Source organism: Plutella xylostella, chromosome 25 (assembly GCF_932276165.1).
Source record: "Plutella xylostella chromosome 25, ilPluXylo3.1, whole genome shotgun sequence".
In the NCBI taxonomy this organism is placed as follows: domain Eukaryota; kingdom Metazoa; phylum Arthropoda; class Insecta; order Lepidoptera; family Plutellidae; genus Plutella; species Plutella xylostella.
Genome location: NC_064005.1, coordinates 7753323 through 7770727, shown reverse-complemented (window position 1 = coordinate 7770727; position 17405 = coordinate 7753323). Strand labels below are relative to the sequence as shown.

The window sequence follows — 17405 nt, the reverse complement described above, 5'->3', positions numbered from 1 at the left end:
AAACTATGAACGTGAATTGAATACAACCTTCCTAACTACTTGCCTAAAGTTATTGACCTATACATTCACTACAACTTTTAATTGTATGATAACTACATATTTACAGGTAAGTGCTATTAGTGAATTTGAATTTACATAAAGGTAAAAGTAATGTTTTTTTTATTTGTTGGTTTAAAAGGCAAGCCCCTCCGTACGCTTTGTAGGCCTTGATCACTACAATCGATTGAATCAATATATAAGACTCAAAATAGATAAATATGTAATAGCAAATATTCAACCGAAGCCTTCGTGGGACACAACCATGGACTTGGACATCCCTCCGCCAACAATCACTTCCCTTGCTCCTAACCTTACATATTTACATGTTTTATTTTTATTCCATGTAAATAAATCAACATGAATACATGTTGTCAAAGCTAAAGGGGACATATTTATAATCATAAACAAACTGAATATTAGAATAATCCAATGATTTATAGTATAGTAACTATGTAAGCATGAATTTCATAATAGATAAGTAGGTACTTGACAAATACATGACTCTAATTAATAGCCAAGTGGGAAGTGATTTATTCTTTTAAATTACTTAAATTGAAAGGTTAATTATTATGAAATAGTTAATATTCTTTGTTCTTATTGGAATATGTTCTGAATAGTTGTAGTAAATATATAAGATAACAAAATATCCTAGTTTTATTTATTTACATAAGAATATAAAGCTTTATCAAGAAAACAAATACTTCCACAAGTTAGAATTTACACAACTTTCTGAAATGTGCAAATTGAGACTGAAATCTGATCATACTTCAAGCTATTTGTATCTACTGAGTGATTATAGAACCAGAAATGATTTGGTTTAAGTATCTAGAACCCTTATTTGTGGTATCTTGACACTTATTAGAGTAAATTTCTCCGTTAATCAATTCTACCCCCAATCTGATACAAAAGCTTATTGTACTCAAAATCAAATAAACTCTTCTGTAATATTAATATGGATTATTGTGATACAATAAACCAAAATAAGTTAGATAGACCATAGATTCTTTAAGTAGAAGTATTTGTTTACTTAATGAAAAATCAATAATTTAGACAAAGAACTATAGGACAAATTTGAGGTTATGTGAAATTATTTTATCTGATAAAATTATTAAGTACTTTTGAAGTGATATTTATTGTAAGATATTATTTAGTTTATTATTTATGATGAAGTAACTACTTTCCCCACCCTAACCATGAAGTTACCTGCCTATTTGTGTCTAACCAGAAGGCCCTATTCTAATCTAAAATGTGTTGAATCAAAACTAGGGAATCAATCCCACATTTACATTTAATTGTGTGGTGTGTAATGTGTAGGTTTCCTCCGGGTGATTGGAGTGCACCTTGCCTAGCTAGCTAAATACTGAATGAGCGGGGTAGGTGACCCCTAGTGTACCTAAGCCCTATACCTGTGTGTTGGAAATTGCAGCCGTGGGTTAACGGTATGGCACCCGGGCGACTTGCAATCTCCGAGTGTGTGTTATAAGTATATAAATATATATGATAAAGATCAAGTAATAGTCCAGATTTTTAAATCAAAGATCTATTCTTGAGGAGTGTATCCCTTCACGTTCTAGCAAAAGAGGGACCCTGGTTACTCCATAGCCAGGCCTAACTAACACTACCCGGGGGCCCTAAAACAAGACTTGGTTGAACGACACCGTTAGGTATCCGTCTTGCCACCTTACCATGAAGGATTTAGACTCTAGAGTACACGTTCCCCCAAAAAGCTAAAGATCTAGTCGAAAGCCTTGGCAATCTAAAGATCTAATTAATAAAGTTTCCAAATTACGACAGTGCTAATCACTAAGGGATGTCCTTGCCATATACATTTACATATATGGACGAAAGCGCTTTCCCAAAGCAATACCACCATCGTACGTTGAAAACTAACAATAAACAAAATAAAAACTAAACCAACGCGAAAAACTCCCAACGTGTACCCGATCGCAAGAAAATTACTAATGCCCGCCGCCGCCTCTCGCATTCCCTTTTATACCTTCCTACTAGTCCTGTAAAACAAAATGGCGGACGCCCCGGAGCAGGGCCGGAGCAGCGCCGGAGCAGGGCCGGAGCATGGCCGGAGCAGCGCCGGAGCAGGGCCGGAGCAGCGCCGGAGCAGGGCCGGCGCAGGGCCTACGCAGGGACGGTGCAGGGTCTACGCAGGGGCGGTGCAGGGTCTACGCAGGATCGGTTCAGGGTCGGTTCATGAAGTTAGCCGACTCCCTAAACAATTTCATAGACTACCTTTCACAGCAAAAATCTTTTTGAGAAATAAATGTCTTAAACCGTAAAATCCCTCAGGAAAACCCTTCCTAGCGCAACAAACCCTACGGGAGCCTCCTAACATAGTTTAAATTCATTATTTGCGGAATCATTAATGTTTCGGCATTGATGGAACATTACATTCAACCCCTTATATTTTTGTAGTATCGCAAGTATATTATAATTAAGATATGGAAAAAATATACACAATAATATACACTACCCATTTTCGCAAATATCAAATTCATTGAATTTAAACGATGAAAGTTAGTAAAAGGAAATTCCGATTATCACCTCAATATGTCTGTGTGTATGTGTGTAAAATGACTCAGATGATTAGCCAACAAGATCCCCAGAAATTATCAAAAATCATCGACCATCCCATTTATTATTTATTATTTACATAACTATTGATCGAATACTTAGTAGATTATTCATGCTCCAATAAACCGGGAACAAGGGGATACCCTGTCGATCAGAAGGATCCAATGCTAAATGAGAAACCACAGAACCTTAAATTTATTTTTAAGAATTTTGTAGCATCTTTAACACGCCCTCTTAGAGCACGAACTCTCCCACGCCCTATGTTTTCGACGATGCATCATCAATAGAAATTAATAAAGTTCAAGTCTCATTCTAACAATCCCCAGGAACAATGTCCACCAATCTCCGAGCTTGATGTAGAGTGTAGAAATATCAAGTATCATTTTACCAAAACTAGAAAGAGAATTATTATTGTGAACCATTATTGCATTCATGTTTACAACTGATTCACAACCTTTCAATCCCCCTCCAATCCAGCAAAATGACAAAATTTTGTGTTAAAAAATATTTTTTTTTTTCTTTAAGTAAGTACATGTTGAGTATAGAATATTATGAAGATACTGTACATACAACAGTATAATTTGACTATGCTGTCCTAACCTAACACCAAAATCTTCATAAATATTCTCTTTTGTATAGTGTTGTGTGATTAAGGTGAAATCGGAATCTTTCCTTCAGTGCAGGAGAACAGCCATGATATTTTACTAAAGCCACTTTCAATTAACTATATGTTTGTAGGTATTATTATTTTTCAATACATAGGTTCTTAGATATTCATTTCACCATAACTCTCATCCTCTTTCTCTGATTCACGCCACTCTAATAAACATCAAGGCCTTCTTCCTCCCCACTGATTAAATCAATAAAATATCATGTATCTAATTAATAATTTTCTTTTCTATCATTTACCTACCTAAATTGAAAAGAAAATACATCTAGTTTATTTACACTTCGATCAGAATGTGTTTTTGGTGTAAAGTGTATTTGTTTTCCGTCATGATCAACTTTTGGTATGCAGGTATTTTTCTAAAGCAAATTGTTTCAAAGTAATTGTATTTTTTTTTTTGTGTAAAGTGTAGTGTGTCGTGTGGAGTCTGTAAAAGGTACTTTGTAAAAACATCTATAGCCTGTATAGACGTCTCATGTGTTAATGCGTGCATAGCTAACTTAAGTAATAAATCGACTAAAGCGTTTGTACCACGTTTGTGCCCGAGTAGAACCGCCTTTCTTCGCCAATTTACTACAAAAGCAAGACTAAGAGTGTATGGTGTGTAAATTACTTGAACCAATTTGCACACTACTAACTAACGGTCCGATATTATACCCATATTTCAGGCTCTGCCTAGTTTAGGGTCGGATGGCCGTGTGTGAGATGTCCCCACATATTATTAAGTTAGTAGTTTTAAAATGAAGTTAACTAATCCTTATAACAATCCTTGTTTATTCTTAACATCCCTCATTTCTTATTAAAATATTTATTGAATAACAATTCTTGTACCTGCACTAGTTGATCATTTGGAAAATAATTGTGAAATAAAGGTAACTTTTGGAATAAGTTTATTAATCAGCTAGGTAAGTAAACACTTAATCAAATTTACAAATAAAACAAATACCAAAGTTTCCCTTATAAATGTGTGTGTGTGTGTGTCTGAACGAAGTATCAATAAACCCTTCATTTCCCGGTCAAATTCGTAATGACTATAAATCGCATTCAATAATAAAATAAAACTTCATCCTTCATCTACAACTCATGTGGCGCCACCAACAACGTTAACAATGCACACTTATCAAACTATAAAACTACCTTCCTTCCTTCCACATCTTTTGCCCTTTCAGTTTTTCGAAACATTATAATCATCACATAATCCCCGGGAAATGGCTATGTAAATACCCTACCGCTTTATTTTCTCTATAAAGGAAAAATCAAATCAATCATACAAAACTAAAAGTACTCGCATGAAACCGTCAAATCTACCTGAATATTCCATCAATACCAAAACATCAAAATACCGCCATCTAGTTTTCTAAAACCTAATAACACTAATTATTTATATCCTATTTTAGACTGTTGTATAGAAAGTACCTTATCTGTCTAACCCTTTAAATTTATTAAAAAAAACTAAACTGTCACTGTCAATGTCAAGTTCTAATCTGAAATCTAAATCTGACAGCTGACAGAAGAACCTTTCTTTTCCCGGCGCAACTGCAAAACCACAAAACAAAAGATCAACAACGACTTCTAGTTCCAGTTTTATTAGCAAGAAGAAATCTAAATTTTACCCGATTAAACTTACGAAACTCTTAAATAGTGAGTGAAACCTAATAGGTAAGTGTCATTATTTTATCGAAAACCCGTGTATGCATGCTGTTAATCTAAATTCTCGACCTCAAATTATAGATATTCAAAATAAACAACACCTGTATTATTAGTTATTCATATGTACAATAGTTCTGAATTACGGATCTTGTGTTCTAACCTAACTCAACTAAATAACTCCCATACAGTATTTATTAATAATGACTAGACTAATCCAATACCAACTTATTTTAACTTATTATCAACCCCTCGCCTTTTAAATAAGTTTCCCACTCATTTGCTCTTAAATTTCACCTAAAAAATGACAACCCATTAACCATGTTTAATTTTAATTTCAGACAGAACCCTACAACTGAACATTAATACTACACTACTTTGAAATTGAAGTTACATTCTACATTTTGCAACAAGTAAGTAAATTTATATTAGGTATTATTTTCCCTTCACGTCTCAGTATGATTGATAGTTCCAGTAATAGATAACCACTATGTGGATTTGATTATGAAACTTACTTTATGTTTGTTATAAAACTTTCTCCTAAATTTATTATTACTCTATTTGCCTATGTGTATTCTGAACCATGTATTCTCTTCCAACTTTTATTTCTTTAAGAATGAAACATAGAACTTATTTTATAATTAAGTCTCTCTCTCTTTACAGTCGCTGTGGTGGTATACTATGATATAATTCAAGAAACATAGTACTGAAATTAAAATAAAACAAGAATGACACCTCTAATAAAACGGAATTAAATTACTTCCTTGATTTTTTATTTATATGTACCTTTAATGTATAAGTTTGTAGACTCTGAAATGCTATACTTCCCTTTTTACATTCTGAACTTATTTAGAATCAATACTAAAATTAAAATTCCTACTTTCTCATTATTTCCACTAAAATTTCACTCAATTTAATTTCGTTGTTCATACAACAGATGGCGCTAACTTGACTTTTTAGTTATAAATGGGTACTAAATAAAGTAACCAAAATATGTTGTTATTATTATATTTACATACTAAACTTAAATAAATTTAATAAAGAAAAGTTGCTTTTACATTAAAATAAAAACAAAATTATATCTAAAAACAATGTTCCATTGCCTTTTAAAAAAAAATATTTTGAGCGGGAATTTCCAAATTTTCCCCCCATTAATTTTATTACTGCCTAGTGCCTACCGAATTAACTCTACCTGCATCTTCTTTCGTAAAATTATCCATTTTCCAAGAAAATGTGCCTTCCTGAAGAAACGATTATAACTTTAATTACCATCATTCAGACTATTCCTATAATATTGGAAAAACCCAACGACATATCTTCTTCATCATGGAAGCGACTGAAATCTCAAGCATGGAAGGAAATAGGACTACAGTTACAAATCCCTCGTGAGTAGATAAATTTTAATAATATTCCTTTCTTTGTTTGAACATTTCCATAACATTTCATCAGTAAATACACATCTTTCATATATTAAACTAAGTCCTGATTGACCACAACTCACAGTTCTACATTTTCCTTATTTAGAACCTAAATAATACATACAATTTACAACCTAAATTATAAAATAACATCTACTACATGTATAGATGGTCTTCTTAACTGCATTAATATGAAATTAGTACTATACTTAAATATCCATTTATGTTTTTTTTTTTTTCAGACAAAACTGCTTATCGAACATGGCTACAACTAAAAACAGACTTCACCCGGTACTTAAAACAGAAGAAATTCTCAGCTTCCATAACTTACAAATATGCTAATAATTTAAAATTCCTTGAACCTTACATAGAACTTAACACAACCCTTCCTGAACAGCCACATTCCTTACCCCCTTCTCCTTCCATCCCTCCTATCACTTCTCCCACAGTCGTCCCAATAACCAACAACCCTACTCTTTCCCTCACTCCACAAGATTCCCCTCAAAATTTATCTTTAATAATTGATTCCATAACAAATTTTCCTGAATACCCCATCCCTGCTCCGGCTGAAACTGGTATACCTCAACCCATTCAAGAACCACAGACAAATCTGCCTTCTGCTACTCTTCAAACTACTTCTACTACTCTTCAAACTACTTCACAATCTAGAATCTATGATACCTCTGTTTCCGCCTTCTTTACATACCTTCAAACAATATTTGACAGCTATCCTTTACCAGTACAAAATAAATTAAAATCTGAAATTTTCAAACTTATCATTTCCACTGAATCAAACATACTCACAAAACCCTAGTATCCTTCCCCTTTCATTTCTACTTCATTAGCAATAGTTGTAATAATTAAACAAATTTACTATACTTAATACAATTTTCTTTAATGATAGTCCTACCTACTTAACAATGTATAAAACTAACTAAATAAAACTAGTTTTTAATTAAGTATTAATAATAAATTTTAATATTTTTGTTTTCTCTTTAATGGTTTAATCATTTATTTCTCTTAAACTTATGAATTTCTTCGGATTTCCTTGCCTCTCCAACTACTTGAACTTCCGAAGGTAGGTAGATACAGTGTTATCCTCCTAACAAATAACGTATTTATCTCTCCCATCTTAAGTTCTTCCAATGTCTATGTCTAGTTAAATTTTATGATTTTAGCACCAGCGAAGCCACTTCAATTCTTCATTGTGAGGAGTGAGAATCAACATTCCCAAGCCCTCCCGAATTTGAGACTTGAATCTATTTATAAATTGATAATTTCCTTATGTAGGTACTCAATTTTTTTCATTTTCAGTATTTTGAAAATAATCTAACAATAAACAAGAATTTAACTGAAAGAGGTTATAGTATAGTTGTAAACAATACTTTTTTTTTCATGATATCAATACAGATTAGAGAACCTATGTAATGTTATTCTGAATTTTATTCTGTGATTTTGTAAAAGTAACCACAGAACACCTCTATGACTTGCCTGTCTCTACCTGTACAAGAAAGATTTTTTTTTTTTTTTTTAAGAAGGACCGCCAACACACCCCTCAATCCAGACTCATCGTTTGCTAATACTTTTTTTAAAATCAATGTAACACCACAATAATGTCCTATGCATTAAATGTAATTGATAGTAATATATTTGTATAATATTCAACAAATAATGAATCTGAATTGGCCCTTCCTCTGCCAACCACTTTTTTTTTATTTTTTTTTTTTTTATTTCTTTCTTATCACAACTAGTTACAGTATTTTATCTATTCTATAGTACAATAAACTGCAATGGAGAGAGGAAAAAAAAAATTTTTTTTTTTTTTTGAAAGACCGCCAACACACCCCTCAATCCAGATCCACCTCTTGCCAATATTTTGTCAAAGTCAATGTAACATAATATTATTTTCCTTTGTATTTAATGTAATAGGTAATAATATTGAACAAATAATGAATCTGGATTGGCCTTTCCTCTGCCAACCACTTTTTTTTTCCTTTTTTTTTTATTTCTCTCTCTTTACAAATAGCTACACTACATCAATCATCAAAAATGTACTGCTGATATAAATAAAAGAAAACGTATCTATTTTATCCAAAGTACCTTCAACATAATTATTATATCTAATAGTTATCCAAAGTACCTTCAACATAATTATAATACCCAATAGAGAAAAAAAATTTTTTTTTTTTTTTGAAAAGCCGCCGACGCACCCCTCAATCTATGCTCATATTTTGCTAATCCTTTGCTTAATTTAACATGAAGAAGACTTCATATATAATTGTATTAATTATAAGCAATCAATGAACCTAGATTGGCTTTTCCTCAACCAACCAATTTTTTTTATTTCTCTTTACAATATTTACAATAAATCAATACTCTACGCTACTTTCTACAAAATTCTATACTTATGAGATACAATCTATTTAATTTAGACTATTTACAATATTTACTATTTCAAATTTTGTTAGCTAATCAATATCATTTATACAATTCATCAATAAAAACAAAACTATTTCCTCCCCAAAACAGCCTCAATCTATACGTTCATAATATTTGGACAAATGTATAGTATTAAACTTGCCCCTAACCTTCTTCGTTTTTGGTTCTACTAATATATACACATTCCTAAATGGATTTGCTGCCACTACATATGGCCCTTCATATAATGCCTCAAACTTCTTTGTGACCTTGTTTGTTGCATCTGACTTATTCAAACGTTTTATTTTTACTAAATCTCCAATTTGATATTGTATTATCCTATACCTATTATTAAATTTATCTATTCTGGCCCGACTTGCTTTTTCAAGATTTTGTCTAACCCTTTCTCTTACATAATTCACATCTAAATTTTCTTCCGCTTTACCAATCATTTTATCGAAACTAATTTCCGTTTTATTTCCGTACATTATTTCACAGGGTGTGTAACCTGTACTTTCATGATATGTATTGTTATATAAATTTTCTAAATTCGGCAATACTGACACCCATCCACAATGATTATTCCTACAATAAGTTCGGAAAAGTCGTCCCAATTCTTTGTTCACCCTTTCAGTAGTGTTGGGTCGCGGATTCCTGACTGTCGTATATAACACTTTTACCCCATGTTTCGCCATATTGTCTTGCCATTGCTTGCTAGCAAACTGTGAGCCATTGTCTGATAACACTGCTTTGGGTTTTATTATGTCAAAGAACTTCTTTGTTTTACACCAAACTGATAAAGCTGTTGCCTTTCTTAATTCATAAAACTTTACAAATTTACTAAATGTATCTTGGACTACTAAAATATATTTCATGCCAAACTGTCCTGAAGGTAATGGTCCATACAAATCTACCATAATCAAATCTCCTATGTTTTTAGTAACTATAGACTGACACGGCCCTACATATTTGATTGTATTACTTTTAGTAATTTGACAATCATGGCAACTTCTTACAATTTCTTTTACCATTTTCGTAATTCCCTTCCAATAAAATCTATCTTTTATATATTTTATGATTTTTGTAATCCCTTGGTGTCCCATTTCCAAATGAACCTGCAAAATTACATCTTTCCTTAAATTTCCTGGCAGACATATCAATTTTGAATTTTGGTTTGGAGGCACAAAATATAAAATCCCATTCTCTAATAAATAATGCCCATTTCCTGAATCAGATGTTTGTGTTTGTTTACTGATCTCTAAAGTTTTACGTATCTCTTCAATTTCCTTGTCTTTTCTTTGAAAATCTATTAAATCTTTAAATTTCTTAATCAGTTCTTTATTTACTTTTATTTCTGTATATAATATCTCAGGTATATTAACCTTTTCTTCCTGCAATAATTCAACATCGGGCAGATAACGTGATAAAATATCAGCCACAATGTTATTCTTTCCACTAACATGTTCTATCTCATATTGGAATTGTTCTAAATAATTTATCCAATGTGTTACTCTAGCATTGTATAATTTCCAGTTTTTAACAAATGTAAGAGCTTTGTGATCAGTCAAAATTTTAACCTGCGATCCCCTTAAGTAAGTTTCAAACTTTTCCAAACAACTGATCACCGAGTAAAACTCTTGCTCAGTAACTGTCCAATTTAATTGAGCTCCTTTCAACACTTTGCTATGAAATCCTAATATTTTCATTTCCCCCTCATCATCTTTTTGATATAATACTCCCGCCATTCCTATTCCTGAACTATCAGTCTGCAAATAATATGGTTTACTAAAATCCGGATGATGAAGCTGTATAGTTTTTATAAACAGAGATTTGATCTTTTCAAATGCTTCCTGATGTTCATTTTCCCATTTCCAACCCTTTTCTTTCTTTAATAACTGACACAGAGGCTGAGTGTGTATACTATAATCGGGAATGAACCTCCTATAAAAGTTACACAGGCCGAGAAAAGCTCGTATATGTTTCAATTTCTTTGGTATCGGAAAATCTTGTATGGCCTTTATTTTCTCTGGATCAGTTTTAAGTCCATCAGTCGAAATAATGAAACCTAGCATTTTTACTTCTTTTGAAAAGAATTCACATTTCTTTAAATTGCAAGTCATTCCGGCCTTACTTAATTTTCCTAATACAGCATCAATATGTTCTAAATGATCGTCAAAAGATCCCGTAGTAATGATTGCTAAATCATCTAAATAATTAACGCAATACTCTCTAACTTCATGTCCTAGTATTTTATCCATTGCTCGACTAAAACTACCAACTGAAGTTTTCAACCCCTGTGGTAAAACATTATATACATAGGATTTACCATTAAAAGAAAACCCCGTATACTTTTTACTTTCCTCTGAAATCGGTATTTGAAAGTACGCATTATTTAAATCCACAACACTTATGAAATTAGCCCCATGAAAAGAATTAATTACATCCAGTTGCATTGGAGGTTTTTCAGTTTCCGCTATCATGAATTGGTTTATTTCTCTTGCATCCAACAACACCCTAACATCCCCATCTTTCTTCAAAGTAAATGTTAATGGACTACAATATGGAGTTGAAGTTCTACTCAAAATTCCCTGCTCTTCCATAACCTTCAATTTAGCTTCTACTTTTCCTCGATATGCATAAGGTACAGGATAAGTTTTCTTCACTACAGGTGTATGAGGATCCATGTTTATTACATGTTCATAACAATTAGCTCTACCTAACTGCGAGGAAAACAATCGTTTATATTTATCCAATAGATTAAGGAATTTACCCTTATCTTTTTCATCTAATTGAACTCCTATCTTCATTTCCTCTAAATTGATTTCGTCATTATCATCATTTACATCAATCCTGTTAATGTTCAAAGTTTTCCTTTTATGAAATTTAATTGTGCATTTTTTCCCTGAACGCAAATAAGAAAAACTTTCTTTTGATAACTCCAAATCTATCCTAGCTTGATTTTGCTTCATCCAGTCAAAACCTATTATGAAAGGACTTGTCAACCCAGTTATTACCAATACGACTACTTCCTCAATTATGTCAGAGTCAAGCTTTAACGGTAGCATAGTAAGAAACCGCACCTCAGAACTTTTTTGTCCTACAGCTGTTTTTATTTGAATTGGTTTTATCGGCATAACGGGAAGATTAGAATCTCTCAATTTTAGTTCTTTCCACAGCTCTTCTGATATACAAGTTACATCACTTCCGGTATCTAAAAGAGCTACTATTTCTAACCCTAAAACTTCGACTAGAATTTCCGATTTATAATTTTCCCTTGCAATCAATTCCTTTTCTTCTTCAAAAACAGAATTTAATTTCGGTGCCTCTACTCCTTGATTATTTGATTGTTCAGTTTTTAATTTAAGAACTTCTACTATCTTTTCAGGTATTTGCAACTCTTTCTCTAACTGTTCACTAAACCCTAACCCTTCCTGCTGTTCCCTAAGTAAATTTTTTCCTTCTAGTGGTTTTAATAGGCCATTATTACATTTCCCTAATGCCTGTCCTGGTTGCCATCCCATTTTAGACATAATTTTTAGTACTATGTCCCCTATAGTTGAGGCTGTTCTGGGGACAGAAGAAACAACCCCTTCTAGTTTAAAGCATTATCGTTTACAGTAATTTGCTCAACATTAGTTGTTTGAATTTCTTGAATTTTATTTGTCGCTGATTGACTTCCCGCAACTGGCCGCTGCCATTTCTTCGCCAAATTTTGATAATCCCTTTTCTTATTTTCAAACGACGACTTGCTACTTTTTTCTGTCTTGTTTTTGTACGTATGAGGTTCTTGCTTCGCTATCTCATCCATATTCCTCAAAAATTCAGCTACTTCTATAATAGTGTCCTTTTTCACTGTAGCCCATACTTGTTGAATTTGTTTGGGAAAATGTCTGATAACGTCTGCTACTAGTTGGCTCTCTGGTATTTGATAATTTAACATTTGGGCTTTTCCGGTTATTCTAAGGAAGTATGTTAGCATAGATGGTGTTACAGTTCTGTCCCAACTTCCGTGAACGATATTGCGTCTTAATTCATTTTGCTCTTTCTCTCCCCAGTATGTCGCAAAGAAATCTATTTTAAAATCTTGTAAAGTATTCCATCGTTTGTGATAAACCCTTGCCCAGTCACGAGCATCGCCTTTCAGACATTCAAGTATAAGATCAATTTCCTTTTGTCCTTCTTTAATCATTTTACTTATATAGGTCTCTAATTCTTCTATGAAAGTAACTGGATGACAATCAGCTGCAGACTCGAATTTAGGTCGGTCAGTATTCACGTTTCTTATATTGTAAGTGATTTGTTGAATAGTTTCGGTTGAATCTTTTTCATTGGATTTTTTATTGTTTCCTACATTTTGGATTTCCGGAATAATTTCTCCTACTACATTCTCCTCTGCTTGATTATTTTTATCATCACGCTTAGATTTAACTTCTTCGCTCAGATCGTTGACTTTCTTTGTTAATGCCCCAATTGAGTTGCGCAATGAATGTAAAATTGCCCCCGCATTGGATTTTTTTACTATTCTTCTCTTTGCTTTTGTTGTGTGACCTCTTTGATTTAACGATGTAGTTGGTTGTACTCCATCTACTTGTTCTGAATTTTCATTAATCATCCTAATCATTTGGGGTTGTTCATAAGGCCTATAACGCGTTGCCTTCTCATTGCGTTTAGCTATGCGACTTCTCTGATTCAATGACGTAGTTGATTGTACTTCTGAATCTAAATCATTTCGCTCATCTACTTGTTCCGGGATTTCTGAATCCAATCTAACCGTTTCAGGTTGTTCATAAGGACTATAACGCACCGGCGATTTCCGTTTACGCAAAGGTCTCGGCATTTTGTTTAATCTGATTATTTACAATTATTATTGATTTTGATTTTTTTCACTGGTTTCACTTATATTTACACCTAAAACAAGAATAACATAATTTAATACTCAAATTCTATTTTATCTTTTAAGAACCAATATTAATTATTAGGTATTATTATTTTTTAAACAATATTAATTTTAAATAAATCATATTTAACAACCCCTATTCCCTAATAATTCTCTAATGTTCTACATCAAAAGAAAAACCGTCAATAATACCTATTATCAGTAAGGATATCCTACAGATAAATTAAACTATACTATATTTGTATCACCTAAGTACAACTGTTCCCTCCTTGATTCTAAGTATATCGTTAATTAAAGAATCAGTTTTATTAATAATTTCCTCATCCTAACTTTGTTAATATGACCTACCTATCTTAATAAATGCTTCCCTAATATTTCATTACAATACAAAACCTAGCACTTTGCGCTCCCTATTACGTGTTAAATAATTCTTTCGTTTATAAGTTCGATCACTCCACGGCAACAAATTGTGATTATATATAAGATATAATCACTTTCCTACCCCTAGTATGTTTAAAATCTATACAATACGAGACGCAAGAGACTTATTATAACGTAAAAATATTGAAAGTATTAAAATAGAATTTATAACTTGCAGCGATTTTGTCATCATTGTGTTTAATACTTTAGAGTGGTCAAAAATACATAGTTCAGAATAATAACGATCTGTAATTTATTTTCTGTAATTCAATAAATTAAAATAATCTGTGACGGATAAAAGTTACTCTGTAAAAAAAATAACCTTTTATCTTTTATTGTTTGTGGTGCAATGCTACATTTAAAAGTTTTTCCAACAAACAATCCAAACTTTCTTTTAGCCCTAACAATAAAAAGAAATGGCTTTATGTGAAAACCGCCATATTGAGTAAATATTTACTTACTAATAGCAAAGGCAAACAACAAAACTTAATGTTTTTTCGAGACAAACGTAAGTTACCTATCTTACTATGCAAAAGTGAGTTAATATTGTGTTTTATTTGTAAATAAGTATTATTTTAATCAAATTGACTTGTTAAATTTCAGATAAAAGAACAGAAATCTACCTGCCTGACATCTAACATGAAGAGATGAAATATCCTGGTCTTTCGGTACCAAATTGTAACGTTTCGCCCTACCTCCTGCTAACTTAACTCCTACCCAATGGATTTATTAGAAGATATTTGAAACTACAACTTACTATTAACTCTGGATATCTACACTGGTTATCTACACTGGATTCTACACTGGATTCTTCCCACAATGAATCAATACTTTTATCAAAGATCTTCGAAAACCGCTAGAAGGAAGCTCAAGATTCAACTGAAAGTCTAGAAGGGAAAACAACCTAACAAATAAACTGGAGACTTAAAAGTGAAACAAATACTACTTTAGTTTGGCCATGAAACATCCAGGGAACCCCTACGTTATGTAGTGTAACCCAATAAACGAAAGCTAATAAATTTAATAAAACTATGAACGTGAATTGAATACAACCTTCCTAACTACTTGCCTAAAGTTATTGACCTATACATTCACTACAACTTTTAATTGTATGATAACTACATATTTACAGGTAAGTGCTATTAGTGAATTTGAATTTACATAAAGGTAAAAGTAATGTTTTTTTTATTTGTTGGTTTAAAAGGCAAGCCCCTCCGTACGCTTTGTAGGCCTTGATCACTACAATCGATTGAATCAATATATAAGACTCAAAATAGATAAATATGTAATAGCAAATATTCAACCGAAGCCTTCGTGGGACACAACCATGGACTTGGACATCCCTCCGCCAACAATCACTTCCCTTGCTCCTAACCTTACATATTTACATGTTTTATTTTTATTCCATGTAAATAAATCAACATGAATACATGTTGTCAAAGCTAAAGGGGACATATTTATAATCATAAACAAACTGAATATTAGAATAATCCAATGATTTATAGTATAGTAACTATGTAAGCATGAATTTCATAATAGATAAGTAGGTACTTGACAAATACATGACTCTAATTAATAGCCAAGTGGGAAGTGATTTATTCTTTTAAATTACTTAAATTGAAAGGTTAATTATTATGAAATAGTTAATATTCTTTGTTCTTATTGGAATATGTTCTGAATAGTTGTAGTAAATATATAAGATAACAAAATATCCTAGTTTTATTTATTTACATAAGAATATAAAGCTTTATCAAGAAAACAAATACTTCCACAAGTTAGAATTTACACAACTTTCTGAAATGTGCAAATTGAGACTGAAATCTGATCATACTTCAAGCTATTTGTATCTACTGAGTGATTATAGAACCAGAAATGATTTGGTTTAAGTATCTAGAACCCTTATTTGTGGTATCTTGACACTTATTAGAGTAAATTTCTCCGTTAATCAATTCTACCCCCAATCTGATACAAAAGCTTATTGTACTCAAAATCAAATAAACTCTTCTGTAATATTAATATGGATTATTGTGATACAATAAACCAAAATAAGTTAGATAGACCATAGATTCTTTAAGTAGAAGTATTTGTTTACTTAATGAAAAATCAATAATTTAGACAAAGAACTATAGGACAAATTTGAGGTTATGTGAAATTATTTTATCTGATAAAATTATTAAGTACTTTTGAAGTGATATTTATTGTAAGATATTATTTAGTTTATTATTTATGATGAAGTAACTACTTTCCCCACCCTAACCATGAAGTTACCTGCCTATTTGTGTCTAACCAGAAGGCCCTATTCTAATCTAAAATGTGTTGAATCAAAACTAGGGAATCAATCCCACATTTACATTTAATTGTGTGGTGTGTAATGTGTAGGTTTCCTCCGGGTGATTGGAGTGCACCTTGCCTAGCTAGCTAAATACTGAATGAGCGGGGTAGGTGACCCCTAGTGTACCTAAGCCCTATACCTGTGTGTTGGAAATTGCAGCCGTGGGTTAACGGTATGGCACCCGGGCGACTTGCAATCTCCGAGTGTGTGTTATAAGTATATAAATATATATGATAAAGATCAAGTAATAGTCCAGATTTTTAAATCAAAGATCTATTCTTGAGGAGTGTATCCCTTCACGTTCTAGCAAAAGAGGGACCCTGGTTACTCCATAGCCAGGCCTAACTAACACTACCCGGGGGCCCTAAAACAAGACTTGGTTGAACGACACCGTTAGGTATCCGTCTTGCCACCTTACCATGAAGGATTTAGACTCTAGAGTACACGTTCCCCCAAAAAGCTAAAGATCTAGTCGAAAGCCTTGGCAATCTAAAGATCTAATTAATAAAGTTTCCAAATTACGACAGTGCTAATCACTAAGGGATGTCCTTGCCATATACATTTACATATATGGACGAAAGCGCTTTCCCAAAGCAATACCACCATCGTACGTTGAAAACTAACAATAAACAAAATAAAAACTAAACCAACGCGAAAAACTCCCAACGTGTACCCGATCGCAAGAAAATTACTAATGCCCGCCGCCGCCTCTCGCATTCCCTTTTATACCTTCCTACTAGTCCTGTAAAACAAAATGGCGGACGCCCCGGAGCAGGGCCGGAGCAGCGCCGGAGCAGGGCCGGAGCATGGCCGGAGCAGCGCCGGAGCAGGGCCGGAGCAGCGCCGGAGCAGGGCCGGCGCAGGGCCTACGCAGGGACGGTGCAGGGTCTACGCAGGGGCGGTGCAGGGTCTACGCAGGATCGGTTCAGGGTCGGTTCATGAAGTTAGCCGACTCCCTAAACAATTTCATAGACTACCTTT

At 32.9% G+C, this 17405-nt stretch overlaps 1 long non-coding RNA gene across 1 annotated transcript; it reads left to right on the top strand.

Moving 5' to 3' along the window:
* The first annotated feature begins 4823 nt into the window (after positions 1 to 4823).
* On the top strand, positions 4824 to 5699 carry LOC125490566. The gene is made up of 3 exons (XR_007267760.1): positions 4824 to 4951; positions 5281 to 5352; positions 5603 to 5699. It is a non-coding gene; the product is annotated as an uncharacterized LOC125490566 (long non-coding RNA).
* Positions 5700 to 17405: the final 11706 nt, after the last annotated feature.